This window comes from Carassius carassius, chromosome 2, assembly GCF_963082965.1.
Source record: "Carassius carassius chromosome 2, fCarCar2.1, whole genome shotgun sequence".
Taxonomy (NCBI): Eukaryota; Metazoa; Chordata; class Actinopteri; order Cypriniformes; family Cyprinidae; genus Carassius; species Carassius carassius.
In genome coordinates, this window is record NC_081756.1 from 6,374,478 (window position 1) to 6,392,575 (window position 18,098).

Sequence of the window (18,098 nt, forward strand, 5' to 3'; positions counted from 1 at the left end):
TCTATAGTGGTGAATGAGAGTATATGTTTAAATATATGTTTTGTCACAATAGTGTTTCTACAAGAGGGAAAAAATAGAAATAATTTGATACTATTACGATGCTGATGACCATTAATCAATTTTGATCTCTTGATTCACTATCAATTCACATGAATAGGCCTACTGTACTTACTTTTCTTGGGTTAAACTCAGTATTTTCTTGCATTAATTAATATTCACTTGTGTGTGCTTATACGAGTATCTTTTTAAAATGTATAATCTAGTGTTTGATCATGTCTAAATATTTATTTAAATGCAAAACCTAAAAATAAGTAAGCAGTTATGACCTGCAATACTCTTTTGAGCAACTAGAGTATGTATATTTATTAGAGTGGGTAAACAATGGCATTGCAAATGGAAATTATTATTTTTCTGGACACAAAATGACTTTAATTTGCCTCTTTGCATTGAATTTAAAACCCTTTTCTCCACTTAACCTTAAATACTACACTAATTGTATTAGGCTATACATAATAATGGAAAATAGGATACAATTCATAACAAAAACGGTTGATCTGCATGTTTGTCTTCGGCGTAATAATCAATGCATGTGTGTCTCACGCACAATTCGTGAGAGTTAGCAACCCTGCTTTATCATCGTTGACACAAAAAAAGCCTTCACCTGATGAACATTTTCATCAGTAATAATGTCCTTAATTAAATTAACACTGTTTTTGAGCAGTTAAGGTTACTAGATTTAAAATGATTTGTTTAATTCAGAATGGGTGCAATGCTAGCTCCAAACAAGATTCTATTTTTCTCAGAATTACGTTAGATGGCTAATTACAACTAACAAGCCGATAGTGAGCTAGCATCATAAGATAAAAAAAAACAACTATTGACAGACCAAGATTATAAGTGACTCTCTGATTCTAAGATAAACACTTATTCAGTAGCAATAAATTAGGTGTACCAAACAATCATAAAACAAAGAAATATTATCTTACCATTATCGTGAGGTAAAATAATGACGAAGGATCACTCTGTCAGCCAATCACACATCGACGTCGCGCCCTCAGTCTGTAAATTCCTTCAGAAAACAGCGTGTGGCGCACTTGAGCGTATTTTCAGATGCACATCTAATTTGAAGTAGCTTTTTATGGGAGCGGCACTTTTTACAGTCTATGGAGCGGCAGCGCAATACTTTGGTAAAAAATAGATAGATAGGGCTATGTCAAATATTGTTTCTATTTTAGTTTTAATGAAAAACCAGTGGACCCCCCAAGGTCATTTTTTTGGGCCTTATGAGGGGTCCCTTGATGCTTATGGGGGGTCCCGGACCCCCCCAGCCCCCCCTCAATTCGAACACTGGTGCTGCTATCCATAGGGAAAAACCATAATTCCTATTTCGAGAACGTGAACAGTTCGGAGTAGAACGTCATGTGCGTCATCTCGAAACTACCCAGGTTGTAAGATGTAATTCTACGAGGATGTGAACGCTGTTTAAATAAAACCTGGCATGAACGCACCTGCTTATACCATAAAACCTATAGTTTCTGTTTAAAATATATTTCGTTAATATGTAGCTTTTGCGAGTTATTAATCAGGACTTGGCAAGCTAAGTCAACTTGAAGAAACCAAATATCATTCTCCCTTTCGAATTATTCATATTAGGTTTTAAACTTGATTAAATTAATAAAAAATGAATCTACATTATAAAACTGACCTGAAATCAGTTAAAACCCTTGTCTTACACACTTGTTCATGGGTTCACCAGATCTATTATCCTCTTGGTTATTTAGACAAGTCTGTTTGTCAACTTATATTTAGGCATATTTGGATAAACTGTGAGTTTATGTTTAAATGGTAAAAAATAAAAAAATAAACAAAAAATAATTCCAAATGCAAACAATCCTCTTTGGTGGCAAACTTAATAGTTTCCATTGGCAGTTTTTAGTAACACTTTCACTACATTTCTTTCTTTAAGTCACATTATTTTTTTTATTTTTTACAAGAATGCTGTTTTGAAGGAATATAAGAGTCCAAGTACTTAAATAGTTAAAAATTTGCCTAACATTTACAACAGTCTGATGTTAGAAACATTTTAACAGAGGTGGGTAGAGTACCCAAAAACTGTACTCAAGTAAAAGTAAAAGTACTTCTAGAAATATTTACTCAAGTAAAAGTAAAAGTACTAGTCTTGAATAGTTACTTGAGTAAGAGTAAAAGAGTATCGGATAAAAAATCTACTCAAGTAGTTAGTTACTAGTTACTTTGGGTCATATATACTGAGCCTATTTTTATTTAGATATATAGATAAAATGTATGTAATGTATGTGTGCGTGTATAAATGTATATATTTCATCAGCCTTTACTCCAATTTATGTAATTTATTATAAAACCCAGTCTGTTTACTTAAGTAACAGATATAGGTGTCATGCCATAACATATTTTTAATACGACTGACTTTATATTGAATGTGAATTTAACATTGAAAGTTAATGTGATATAAATATTGCTACTAATCTTTCATTGTTCAGAAAGAGAGCAAATAACATTTACATTATTAAAGATAATTTTCACTGGCAGTCTAGATTTCAATCACTCTCAGAAACTCCCATTAAAATCACTGAAACTGTTAACACTGTGAAATCAATATCTTAATTAAAGATTCGTACACACCTCTGCACTTTGTTGTTCCTGCGAGAGAATTCGCCAGAAAGAGGTATTCAGTCAGTGAGCGAGTGAAGGAAGCACCGGCATTTTAGTGATGACTCATCTGAACGCCTCTGATTGGCCAATGCTTTAATAAGCTCAAAAGAATCATGTGTGATTGGTTATAATGCGCAGCGCTGTATAAACGCATCTATCTCTGGCTCAGCGCCAGCAAGCGATCACAGATCTGAATTTAGCAGCTGATAATATGACTCGCTGAACGTACTTGCACCAGTGTGATTGTATTAAAATTAATAAAATCTTAATCGGCTATTTTTTGTCTTTTGGAAGCTGCATTCAACTTGACTCCCCTCTGTTATAAGCCACACACGTACAACAAACTAATGTCACAGTGGTATCGTGTACTGTAATCGAATGTAGCCCAAGTTATTACCTGTTAAACAGTAGACAGCACACGCGGTGTTCATCTAATAAGGATCTCCATCGCTAGCAAATAATAGCCTTCGCAGATTTCAATTCAATGCAGTTCCAGCCACGTTTTCAACGCTCTATCTGTTCTTAAACGTTACAACTCCGAGTGAACCACTTCAGACGCTCAGCGCGTGCGGCAGGGAATTGAACGACTCATTCAAACTGATTCATGAACCAATTCACTCGTTTGCCAATTGGTTTGATCAAGCCTTTGAACAGAATTGACTCAAAAGAATGAATCATTCGCGAATGGGCATCGCTCATTGCCCAGAGAAAAGTAGACGGCGCGTTTGGAATAAACTGAAGCATTATAACATTTATTGCATTAAGATAAAGTAACGAGAGGAGCGTCGCCCACAGTAACGAAGTAAAAGTACAGATTTTTCCCCAAAAATTTACTCAAGTAAGAGTATAAAGTACCCATCTTTAAATATACCTTGAAAAGTATTCGTTACCCCAAAAAATTACTCAAGTAAATGTAACGAAGTAAATGTAACTCGTTACTACCCACCTCTGCATTTTAATAATGTATTTTTTTTTTTTTTTTTTACAAACATGCAGTTTTTTGTTTCACAGGACATTAACTGATGTACTGGAGTGGTGTCGATTACTTTTATGTTTTTTTATCAGCTGTTTGGATTCTCATTCTGACGGCACCCATTCACTGCAGAGGATCCACTGGTGAGAAAGTGATGCAATGCTACATTTCTCCAAATCTGATGGAGAAACAAACTCCACATACTGGACATTTTCGGCAGATACATTTTTTTGGGTGAACTATATCTATAAATAAGTATAATCTACAATGGGTTTTGGTGGTGGTTCCAGAAGGCAATATATTATGCAGTTACAAACATCAGCCGGAAGGTTGTGCTGATGCTCAACTACATAACCAACACAAGTTTTCAGTCAAGAATGTTTATAACAAATGTAACAGACTTAATGTAATGTTGCTAATTTATTAGTTTAAATAATATATATAGTAAAATATTATCTAACTGCCTGTTAGACCTTGAAAGAGAAGCAAACACAGATGTAGTGGTTCATTTATCACTTGTAATGTGATCCTTGTCGCACTGAATCATTATATTGCATATATCACTGTTATCCAGTGGCTTTAATGCTGGCAAAATATTCATCAGCTCCGTATTTAGATGGTTTGTGAAAAGACCATCCCAGAGACAAATAAATTAGAGCATTTCAGAATAAATCAAACATGATACATAAGACGCAGTGAAGTATTTTGAATATTATTGATTCAAATTACATAAAGTTATCCAATATAGATTAGTTAATAACACTATTAAAGGCTCAAGGCCTTATAAACACTATGAAGCCAGAGCCTCTGAGTGTCTTAAGCTCTTCTGAAGGGTTTATTATATCTGTAGATACTGCTGATGCCACCGTGTAAACTTTTCCAGGAGGGATACCAGCAGCAAGGGCTTTAGTCCAATCTTTAGTGCCCCGAAATGTCAGTAAGATTTCAAACAATGAAACACATCGACACATGTTGATTATACACTCAATTCCAAAAGGATTATGAGGATTATGATTGCAGTATATAAAAGCTGAGTCACTATGAAAACTCCAAAACTCTGAAACACTGTGTGACTTTTTGAAATTTTTTTTGTGGAGAAGGTAAACAGGTTGAGATCTTAGATTTCGCAATCTGTCTGATATCATCGAGAGACCATGAAGCTCTGAAACATTGTGTAATTTTTCAACCTCTTACTATTTCTGCATGTAAAGATGCCATCGAGCATTTGAGATCCTCTGTATATGTCCTCATGATGTTTTGCCAGCTCGTGTTTTAAAGCAGGCTGTACTCATTGTTGGTTCTGATGTGTTAAATTTTGTTAATCTAAGTATGAGTACCGCAATAGTTTCGGATAGCCTGAAATGTGTCTTAATAACACCTTTTTTTTATTGCATAGTACAGAAACAGCCCTCTTAAAAGTTTTAATTTATTTTAATGTCAACAGATGCTGGGAATGCTGTTGCTTTGATCTTACTAGAACTAAGCTCAGCTTTTGATTTGGTTGACCACAATTTATTACTTTATCATTTAAAAAACTGTGTTGGTCTGAGAGGTATTGATTTTAATTGGTTCCAGAGTTTCTTAACGAACTGAAAATTCTCTGTACATACAGGACAATATACTTCCAGTGCTCTTCTGACTTGTGGTGTCCCTCAGGGCTCCATTCTCGCCCCAACTTTATTCTTGATATCTAGGCTTCCGCTGGATTCTATTTTCAAGAAATATGGTATTATTAATTTTCCCTTATATGCTGATGATTCTAGGGATGAACCTATATGAACATTTTGGCTGATACGATAACCAATTGTTTTTTTTATTTATTTGAAAGCCGATAACCGATATGTTGACTGATAAATCTATATCCAATTTTTTAATATACTTTTTGAGAGCCTGATTACAAAAAAGGTCTCATCATTAAAAGCCGCATTCTTAAACACTTCAACATATGCACCCTGGTTTGGATAGTGTACATTTTAAAAATAGTTTTACTCATCCATTACTAAATTTCATCATAAAAAGTCTTACAAATAAATAAAATAATGCATAAATAATGCAAACAAGTTGTCTCAGGTCAAGTGTTTCTCAAGGATATAATGCATTATTTATCGGCTTTAAGATATTTGCCACATTTTCCTATTGGACCGATACTGATAAAAGAAAAAATTAGCATTTAACGGCCGATACCGATATGGTGGCCGATATATCGTGCATCCCTAGATAATACACAGTGGTATCTTTCTTTTAAATATGGTGATAAAAATGCATTGGGAAAGTTGTGTGTATGTATTGAGGAACTTGAGGAGTCATGGCTTATGAGTCATTTAATGGAGGTAAAATCGAGGTGATTCTGTTTGGACAGAATCCAGTGATGTACAGTGATTGCCCTATCTTTTAATTCTTATAATTTTGATATTGGTTATTTTGTCCAGTGGATTAATCCTTGTGTAAGAATCCTTGGTGTCTTATTTGATTCCAGTCTAAAGTTTGAAACTGATAAACATTGTGGTTAGATTATGTTTTTTTTAGTTAAAACTCTCCTTTCAACACAGATATTCGAAAAAGTAATACACGCATTTGTTACTAGTCTAATCTAGATTAAACTATATCGCAATTTGCTGTACTATGGGATAAATCAGTCCTCAGTGGAGCGACTGCAATTGGTTCAAAATGCAGCAGCCAGGATATTGACTGGCACGTGCAAATTTCAGCACATTTCTCCCATTCTGACCACATCACAGTGGCTACCTGTTAAACTTAGAGTGGAATACAAAATTTTAACATTGATCTTTAAAGCACTTCATAATCTTGCACTAACCTACCTCTCGCAATCAGTAAGAGCACTCTGATCCATATTTATAGGAACTTTATTAATTCCTTGGTCCAGATTAAAACACTGTGGCGACTGAGCCTTTGTAATTGTTTAATCTCTTTAATAAGTGATGATAGAAACACAAGTATGAGTCTCAGCTTTTATATGGTTTCATATACTAAACCTCCAAGGATATAAACTTTATCTTCATCCACATACTCTAACGCTAACATGGAAACATAATGAATATTTACATAGAACTAAAATGAAAGAAATCTGGCTTATTGTAATTGTTTAAGGCAGTGTTATTGTTAACTAAAATTAAAACTATTAAAAATGAATCGGTAATTAAGCTGAAATAAAATAACTTATAATAGAAATAACAGATGAAAACAAATACTTTTTTCAATTCAAATAAGTTGACATACTTAAATTAGTAAAACTGTAATAAAAAATATAGGTAAACATAAAAAACTATTAAAAATATAAAAACAAATGAAAAACTTAAATTGAACTGAAATATAAATATAAAAGCAAACAAAAAATTGAAAATAAAAGCAATTTAATATGTTACTAAATACTATACTAATAAATAATTATAAAATATATAATATAAAATAAATAATAATAAAAAAAATTCTTATTACATTAAATCAATATAACATTTTGTTTAAAATGTCACAAAGACAAATATTTTCACCATTTCAAATAGTATGCACCAATAAATCATGCACAATAAACCCAGGGCTGTGCAAAGTAATATATATATCTTCAGAGGGAAACAGATGAAACCAGCTCTCACAACAATATCTGGGATTCAGGGACACAATAACAAAACTTGCTTACTATATGTCATTTCTAGTTTTTTTTTTTTTTTTTTTTTTTACTATTGCAGGTTTTAAAATCAAGATCAGACAAGCCAAATAACTGAGCAAACAGCTGACTGACCTCTTTTAACTCAGAAATGTAACTCAAGTCAGAAATATGTGAAATGACTGTAAGGCTTGTTTAATTGTATAAAGGCACCTGATCTAACAAGCAAGGCAGCAGATTTCCTGTGAGAAGGAAAAAAAAGAAGATATGAATAAATAAATCTCTCATTCTATTTGCCAAGCAAGCAGGGTCAGGTTTAAACCTGCTAGACCTCCTTACATAAATGATTTGTTTGTTAAGTAAATCTCACTTCGGGAGACAGACAGTCAGTCATGCTGAGATCAACACTGACACAGTCCTGCTCCTCTGGACTCCTCCAGTCTCTCTTTGGTAATCGCTTTAATCATATGTTTACTGAGCTGCGGTTCATTCACATCTGCCAGATAGATATCTAATCCAAAATGTAATACAATAACACTATTGTTCGAAAGTTTGGGGTCAGTTAGAAGTTTCCTGAAGTCTCTTCAACTTACTAAAGGCTCACTAAAGCTGCATTTATTTGATCAAAAGTTCAGTGAAATATTATTACAGTTTAAAATAACTGCTTACTATTTGAATATATTAAAGCGGGGGTCTAATGTGCTTTCATGCATTCCCAGCTGAGCCTGGTTTCTCACAAGGTTTTTTCTCCATTTCTGTCACTGATAGAGTTTTGGTTCTTTACCGCTGTTGCCTTTGGCTTTCGTAGTCGGGACACAGTTTCTGACAATATTGTAAACTTGTTTGCACAGACAGTATTGGAAGACAGCTGAACAGGATGATGACATCACTTAATCAACAAACAGACTTTAGCTGGAAAATGACTCTTTCTTATTGTGTTCCTGTTGATCAGTATTATATAAAGTACTATACAAATAAAGGTGACTTGACTTGACTCATTTACCCTGTTAAAAAGTTGGATTCAGATCGGCCCGCTTGATCCACAGACACATTGATGCCTTATGGCGGCATCCGTGATGTTCTTGACGGCTTTCCTGATGTGCAGTCCCTTCACTCCAAGCATCTTGAGGGCCCTGATGAGTGACTGGCCGACGAATCCTCTGCACGTGACCTCGATGGGATTGCATTGGGTCCTCCAGCCCCTTGCTTCGGCATTCACCTGACAGCTATTTGTACTTGGCCCTCTTCCTCTCAAATGCCTCCTCCATCCGGTCTTCCCAAGGAACAGTCAACTCCAGCAGGAGCACATGCCTTGTCATTTCGGACACCATGACAATGTCTGGCCTGAGTTTGGTCACTGCAATGTTTCCTGGGAATTTGAGCTGTCTCCCTCGACCTTCAGCTGCCAGTCCTTTGACGGAGTATTTTTGTGCCAAATACACCCCTTCAGTTTTCGTACAAGTTTCTGAAAGTTTTTTAAAACCGTATCTGTCTTTCATATATCTGATAAAACTTGTCTTTTGAGATATGAACATAGTATGCAATACTACTCTAGATTAAGATTAACAAAAGATTGGCTGAAACTTTGCATGTTATGTCAACTTTAAAATGTTATTTCTTCCTGTGATCATAGCTGAACTTTTAGCATCATGTCTCCAGTCTTCAGACGATGAGTGACGAATCTGATTACAGCATCTTAAAATGATTGCCGTAATATTTCTCTTGTGGCTTGTACATAGTGGGAAAAAAAAGAGAGAAGAAATGTTTTGTGTTAAACAGACTGTTTTTGAAAGCTGCTCTTAATTTTCATTGATGACTGCAGTGTTAATATTTTAATATTTTAAATATAGGCCTATTATTCATTGTAGTTCACTGGAAAACATTTTCAATGAGGAGTAAGCTAATAGCCTAATCTTTTACTATCCTGATGCACTATGAAATTAATGTGGGGCAAATTAATTGTAATATTAATTTAATAATAAAAGCAACCTCATAATAAAAAGAATGTAAAAGGCTTACATTAAATGGAACATTAATGCAAAATTCTCCAATAAAAACACGAATAACATATCAGTTGATTTTCAGATGGGTTCCTCTTTAGAATTAATTTGACCAATAGCCCAAATTAGTGCTCAAAAAGTGAGTTAGTATTGTTTTTATACTTTGTGTGTGTTAGCTGCTACCTATGTGTATATGTACTGTAGTATAAATTAGCATTAAAAAACATTAAACAAAGCCATTCACAGGCACTTCATTGCTAGTTCGTGTGAAATAATGCATTAATCAACATTATCTAATAAAGCTGTTAATGTGAAGAGCTGCATTATTATATTTGCAAGCTAACACTAACAAAAAATAAGTAATGCTGAACAGCATTGTTCATTGTTAGTTAATTCTAACTAACGCATTAGCATATTCGTATGCATAAGTTAACATTAAAGTGCCCCTATTATGACATTTCCAATATTGCCTTTCATGCAGTGTAAACAATCCGCAAAAAATGTAAAGCACAAGAAATAAAGTTAGTGTCTCTAAAAATAAAGAATTTACTCTGAAGAGCCTAAATGGCTCGTTAGTACTTTCATGACGGCTACACATCACTGGTAACACGTTTGCATAATTCCTGCCTTTTTTTCTTACACTGGCCGGCCATTAATAACTTGACCCAGCCCACAAACACTGTAGCTTGTTCATGTCAAGAAGACAATGAAAGTAATTTAGTTTTATTTCCATTTCCAAAAGACGAGACTGCATAGAATCAGTGGTTAAAAGCCACAACAGTAAAACCCCGTATTTTTCATGTGTTGCCATCATGTTACTGATGACTCCTTCTCGATTCCTTGGAAGTTCAACTCAGGATCCACAAATTCCTTGATCTTGAAATATGAGCTCAGTGCCCAGTTTATTTGGACCAGCTGCTCCACTGAATCAAAGCCTGTAAGAATCATAACTACAGGGGTTAAAGCAAAAAATCCCGAGCCTGAACTTTTTTCGGGGCTCGAGGGTTGCATGCGGCGTACACATACCCTGTGTTATTTGGCAAGCAAAAAAGAAAACGATTTTCTTTGGAACTAACTAGTAACTTATCTGCCATTGCCATTAGCCCTTGACAGTCTCAGACTACAGTTGGTGGGCTATTTGAAAGAGCAATACCAAAAAAGATTACTCACTAAAATAGGGTGCAAACACATGTAACATTTAGGTTGTTTTTGATATCAAGTTTTGCTGGTTAGCTTTGTCCTTGACAGGGAACAAGATGACCTACAATCTAAAACATGACATTTCTGAAATTGTTTTGTTCAAAAGAAATAATGGTAAATTTAATATTAGGAAATTAATATAAAATAGGGCATATACAAAGACAGTTTACTACAGAAAACTACAGTTCAGTTCAATTAACAGCAACTAAAACTTTAAAATGTTCTAAGAACTTTTAAAGAAATTTTCAAATGACAAAATATTTGTCTTGCAGCTGTATTTTGAACTGTTTAACTAATCTAGTGCTTAATGTGTCCTGCTGGTGCATTTTCCCTCAGTTTTCTCTTTTAATTATAGCCATTCAACATCATCATCAACAGTATAATTGAAAGCCATTATTTGTTTTAAATTTAATAGCTCTAAAATATATATATTAAATTTTAATTCGATTTTAAAACAACCTTCACATATTATATATGCATTAACTATAGATATTAATCTTTATTCAAGCTATAAATTTTTTTTTTATCAATGACTAGAACAGTCTTTGAGTTACATCAATCTTCAGCACTGTCTCTTTAAAACCTGATGCATATGATGCGGATCTGACACATATCGATTTTCTCCCAACTCTTTACAGACATTTAAAACACTATAACTTATATAAGACTATGTTTACAAGCTAACTCGCCAAAACTGTGTATTTAGACAATTGTGTGTATGTGTTTTCCTGCATTTAAGCGCTACTGGTGAGCTGTCTGAAGCGGCTCAATGTATGCGTCCAACCGAACGCGCAGCCTTTCTTAAAACTTCCTAAACTTCACTCAGTGTTTATGGGGCGTAACCCCAGGTATGCATCACTGCAATCTCAAGCTACGTCCACATAAAGCCAGAGCTTACCCTATCCTTATCTCAAGAAATATCTGTGTCCACACAAAACCACAAAACGATGTAGTATACATGTCAGACCAGCATGTGGCGCTGTAATTCGGCCACAGAGATACACTTAAAACACAAAAGAAGACTTGGACTATGCGCATAAATCATGCGTGCAGTATACAAACAAACATGGAACAATGCATTTATTATTTATATTATTGTTTTTGTTGCTGTTATGTTACAGCAGTGTCTGACTAGGGGCGAGACGTGGGCTGATGATGTCATCATTTTAGAAAATATATGGATTAACGCAAGGGTGGTGTTTTCACTCTGGGACCCGGTGTTGTGCCCAATTTCGACCCCCTGCTGAATTATTACCCCCCTTGTTCAAGTTGCTACCTGATTGCCTAATCCTAACCCCTCCCCCACACCTACTTCTAAACCTACCAATTCTAGGGGGTAATAATTCGGCAGGGGGTCGAAATTGGGCACAACAGCGGTAAAAAAAAATATCACTCTCCCAAAACACAAGATCCATGTGGACGAAATGCCTATACAATACAAAACGTATGCGTATACAGTGAATCGCGTCTCCATGTGGAAGGGGCCTCAGATTATGAAAAATAAAGAATGGAAAAGTTAATCATCCAAAATGAAGCAGCAAAATCTCAGGTAAATGTCAATAGAACCATGTCTGGGGACAAGCTGGCCATCACTGCTCTGACCTTATCAGCCCGTTTGTATCCTATTATTAGATTCGCTCTTGACGCTTGTGACAGAACAACTAATCGCGATGATCATTATCTCTTTAAAAACTTGCCGTTGTTTCACTTTATTATAATTCGTAAAAGTTGCACCCGCCAACTGGTGACTGACACTGTTACAACGCTGATTTGGCGCTTGGCGAATGTTAATTTTAGGCACTGTGCTGAACTAATGATTATTTTGCTAATCAAGTAATCTGATTATTTTGACAAGTGAGTAATCTGATATATTGTTTAGTAATACAAATAGAACTAAGTGGAAAAACAGGTTTTAATATGTTTATAAAAGTAACAATGAGGCAATAATAATTGGCCTCAAATAAAATATTAAAACCAAGTACATGGTTTTATTGAACAAGACTGAGAACATTAACATGCACACCAGTAAGATGATAACTCACAAATATCAGCATATTAAAATAACCAGTTTTCCCAGTTTACTTGCACATCAGTAACTTGAAAGCACGAGTAAGCTGTATTAATATGACTTCTTTAATAAATCCGGGGTTATTTTCCCGTTGTTTTGTCAAAATATAATAATTTGCATATCTGACTCAGAGCATTCCATACATTTGTCAGTTGTGATGTTAAATGAAGCTTGCAACATCAACTTGCAACATGTTGGGAAACTTATAGCACATATGTAATCCTCTCATGCAGTTATAAAAGCCCATTGTTACTGTACAAATTCTACTTTCACGGCACGAGATGTGAACACATTTTTTCATAAAAAGTTTGCTTTTAAGATATATTTCCTTTTTTCTTTAATGCAAGATGTTTGCTCGGTCTAGATGTGCTTAAATCTGCACTAACGATGCGTCCTTGTCACGTATCACACATGCACACTTTAATAAACTGACAGAAAGTGGGTTATTGCGTTTACATGCCGTGCAAAATTGGAGTAAGGGGCAAAAAAATACCTGTTGCGACCGGTTTATGCTTATGCCGTTTATGAACTTACTCCAATAAAAGAAAAGGGTTTACTGCATTTACAGATGCGTTTTCAGTTTATTAAGCATAATCATCTTAAGATCGTTCATGTAAATGGGCTCACTCTTAAATACATAATGTTATAATATGCCTATATTATAACAAATACCTGCAGAGGGTGCCAATGGCCTGGTGAGGTTTCATGTGATTCAACGAGTTTAAAGGGGTCATATGATGCGATTTCAAGTTTCTTTTTCTTTGGAGTGTTACAAGCTGACTGTTCATAGATAAGATCTCTGGAGCTGCAATGACTTAAGTCTCAAATCCAAAGAGATATTCTTTATCAAAATTAAGACTCTGCAACGCCTTCCTAAAACGGCTCATTCAAATAAGCCCCCCACATGTCTATGTCACTATGTGGAAATATTTGCACAATGCTGCCCAAATGTTCTCGCTAAGAAAGAAGGCGTGGTTTCATCAATTGTGCATGCACAGTCTTATGAGCATGAGCACCTCTAATGGTAGCTGCAGTGACACTCTGATTTACCATTGAGCGCTTGGCTTTTTCATTCAGGGCTTCTTGCGATTGAGCGGCCATATTGAGTGTTGCATTTTTCCCTAGTGACATGTCTTAGGTATTATATAGTATTATATAGTTATACAGTATTTGAAAAATAAAGCATGTCAACATATTCTGTTACACCATCATATGACCCCTTTAAATTAATTTAATTTCAATATTTCGACACATGCAAAGTCAGAAACGTTTATTTTGAAATAGCGATGTACAATAAATCACATATTTAGAAATATGATGTATTCTCCTGTGTTGGCATACGTTTGAATGATTTACTTTACAAATCAAGTGAGTTTTCCCAGATGAATGTTAATCAACCCAAACTAACCGCAAATGCAGAGGAAGAGTTTAGCCCCTTTCACACATACAGTCTGTATACTGGTAAATCACCGTTCATGGTGTCAAGGGATTTAAGTCAAGGGATCATGTGTGAATGGGACCTTTTAGAAAAATTCCAGGAAATTCGTTCTGGCAAATATATTGTTCTGATGGAGATGACATGATTACTCTGAGCTCCGCAGCTTTTTAAAAATGCTTTTCTATGTAAATATGACGCTAGATGGAAATCTTTGACTATTGCACCTCACAGCTTTTTCAGTGCGTCGCACCTGATACCCAGGCTTTTTTTCCATTCATCAGGGCTGCATTCAGCCCCAACAAAAATGGTGTAAAATGTTTTTAAATGGAAACGGTGGAGCATTGAACACCCTGTTCTGATGACGCAAGAGTTACAACTATGGCAGATGGGAAGGCCTGATGAAATCGTTATAAATACTTTGTTTTATACTGCAAAATACGCTCTATATTATAGCCACTGCCCTTGCCATCCAGAATAAAAGACATCCCAATCAAGTGAAGGGATTTGTGGAAACTGGGGTTCCTAATTATATATGACCTTGTTATTTTTATTGTGCAAATTAGGGTTATCATACGGTTGTTGTGCTATGATATTGTAATATTTACCATTATATAATCAGAGGAGTATAGAAAAGCTTATGAATGTGTCACTCCACAATACAATAGCAAAATATATAAATATTTATAGTATTTTTATGTTACGCTAATCAGTGTCTAGGACACCTTCCTAAGGAAAGGATTTGGACCAGAAGACATTGCAATTACTAAATGATATTTAGACAGACTTAAAGAAGTTCCAGATCTATAACTGTGCTCTTATTATTTTAGTTATTTTGCTTTTAATGTAAATAAACGTGCAAATAATATATTTTCTCTTGTGAATTTATTTTGATGTTAATTACATTGTGTGAGTTGTCTATTTAATACTGCCTGGTTTATTTTCATGTTGCTGCTGATTGGGATGACATTTTTGACACACCCACCAAACCAGAAAAAATATCTCATACACCATTGCACACCGTTTCCAGGAAACGGTGCACACGGTTTGAGCTTGAACTTGCCCCAGAGGACGCATTTCTCGTGTTTATAAGAGCAGAAACTTCCTATTGGCTTGTAATGTTAGTTTGGCTGAGAGTGAAAGCTGGATTCCTCTCATATATTGGTAGGCGAACTCAAACATGATATCAACAAGTGTTTTTAAATGTAGGTTGACATTTTTTTTTTCTGGAGCCAAATGCCGCATGTCAGAGATCTGGCATGTGCCCGAGAAGACAAGTTTATTTATATAGCACATTTCATACACAATGGTATATTAAAGTGATTTAAAAAAGAATTTAAAATGAATTTAAGACAATTAAAAGTAGAAAATTATTATACATACATAACGTGTAATAGATGTTCATATTTTCTATTGAGCGTTCAAAATACAGATCTATGTCAATGGGCGTATTGCTTCTCACACACGGTAGACCAATCACAACAGACTGGGCCATCTGACCAATCAGAGCAGAGTAGGCTCACGGAAAGAAGGGGAAAGCAGAGGTGCCCAATCCTTTTCCTATGAAGGGCCAAAAATCAAACTTGATTGAAAATAAACACTGCATTATAACAAACTGTATTAAATCAAAATTTAAATTTTTATTCCCATTTGTAATTGGTTCATAATATTTAAAAATGAATTAATAAAATGTAAACATTAATCTGTAATCTTCTTAACTAATGCGGTTTTATTTTCAAAGTTTTATAGTTCAATTAAACTCATAGTACAATGAAAACAGAAAAACTCCCATTTATAGCACAATACAGTTCAATGGCCAATACAGCTATTCAAGATAAAACCAACCAACTACAAAATCAGCGACCTCAATTGGAGACATGAAGCTGGTCCTTACTTTATAAAAGTTTTCCAAATTGAGATACAGCTGGCTTACTGACAGAATCAGGATATTATGTAGGTGAGAGTTAGTTCATTTGCCTCTCATTTCACACATGCTCAGGTTTATACGTCATGAAAGTTTGTTCACAGAGGAAGGTACTGCCAAACAGAGACACTTGTGACTGCTTGCACAGGAATCCACCAAACAAATTATTTAGAAACTGGCAGTGATTTTAAGTGGATGAATATCAATATTAACTCTATATTATCACTATTATTATGCTATATATTATGTGTTATGTGTATGTCATTCTACACATTTGTGTTTTGATCATTGTCAGTGCGTGCAAATTGAAAGATTCAGGTTTTCACATCAGAGCTGTGAGTGTAAATTTCAACTTACAAATACGAATGTTAATAGTACAAGTTCTCACATTCAGATCAACAACCTCTCGAGTTTTGCTACTGATTTACCTCCATACTTATCTATCAATTTTGAAATATTTTTTTTCTCTGAAACATACATGCATGTAAAAAAACAATGGGTAATATTGCGTCACCAAAACGTATCGCAGTCACGTCCATATATAATATAGTAATTATCACAAAAGCAGAAACTTCTGATTTTCTTTTTGTCATAATATTGAGATAAATTCATTTCCGAGCATGTTACCTGATTTACTTCTTCTGCAGAAGAATGTCATGCACAAGCAGCGGAACTGGGAGAGGAGACTAGAGGCAAAAAACAAAAGAGGATAAATGGAGAAAGAATCTCAACAGACAAAATAAAAGTGATATAGGAATGGAGTGAAAACAGTATCAAATCCTCCCACAAATGCATGCGAGAGATTTACACTTGTGCACACGATCCACAAATGCACGGAAGAAATCTTAATGTTCAAAAACTTTTGACTGGTAGTGTATTCAGATGTAACTCTCCTTTGTAAACATTAACATTTCATAAGTAACTGTAATTTAATTAATTTTTTTCTCAATAACGGTAACAGATTACACTTACGCCGCCTTCACACTGGCAGTTGAAATCAGCTCCGATACGGCAGCGAAACGACCGGAAGTCATTCATTTTCTATGGAGATTCGCAGACCGCATGCGAATGGGTCCGAACCAGGTGCGAACGAGTGCGGTGCGAAAAAAATCGTGTCCGTTGGCCATCCGGATGCGTTCAAAAAATTTAACTCTTGCGAAAGGCTACGGACGGTTCCTATCCGACAATTCCACCGGAAGTTGGCGTTGCTATGGTACTGATAAACAAACCTGAATTCTTAACTTTTAATAAAATAAATAATAATTTTATAACGACAAGTTGTCATGTCATTTTTTAATTTTAATGATTTTATAACGTAATTTATGCAGTTAATACAATTAAATAATTAAATATTTAAATATTGTACAATTCAATGTTGTGGCCATTTTCCCGCTCATTCACATACAGCCAGAAAATTATATTATGGCTAATCGTAGACTTGTCAATGCTCTTGCTGTTGCTCTCCTATACTGGAGAAGCAAGCAAAAAAAAAAAGAGATCCATGTGGGTAAAATACTACCTGGCAGAGAGGTATCAGTACGGGGAGTTTCACCGCCTGGTGGGTGAGCTGCGTCTGAACAACGGTGAGGATTTCAGGGAGTATTTCAGGGTGTCGCGCTGTCAGCCTTTCCAACCTTTCCGCCATTTTTGTTCTACTCGGTTCCGAGGCTTCCGACACTTTTCACCGTTGTGTACGACGTCCACTGGGGGCGTACTGCGTATTACGGAGCTGATTTCAACTGCCAGTGTGAAGGCGGCGTTAGCCTTAGAGTTGTCAAAAGACCCGGTACTTCGGTACCAAGTCGGTACTAAAAAAATTTAAATGTGACGGTACCAGGTTTCTTTAAGTACCGGTAGTACCGAGGTCCCGGTTCAGCGCTATGATTTCCGCGAAGCAGAAAACGAGGACGGAACCTCAAAATCCAGTCATGAAAATTAAACTTACATTTTAATATGGACAGTCATAGAATTTGTCAAAGTTAGCATACATTTTTTAAATCAAATCTCCATATGGACCAGTATCTGTAAATGTTAAGCCGCAAATGTTGCTTGAAATATGAATCTGTGTTCTGCGTGTCTCTGTGTGAATTAATGAATGGCAGAGACGTGCGGGTTTGTTTACTACATAGACTGAAGCGCATGACGCTTGCATTAATGTCAGCATCTGAGCTTCAGTGTTCTCTCT

General features: G+C 35.2%; 1 protein-coding gene across 1 annotated transcript in view; it reads right to left on the reverse strand.

The window, feature by feature from the left end:
- The window catches only part of LOC132096107 (aerolysin-like protein), a 254,098-nt gene that overhangs the window by 105,398 nt on the left and 130,602 nt on the right, over positions 1 to 18,098 (reverse strand).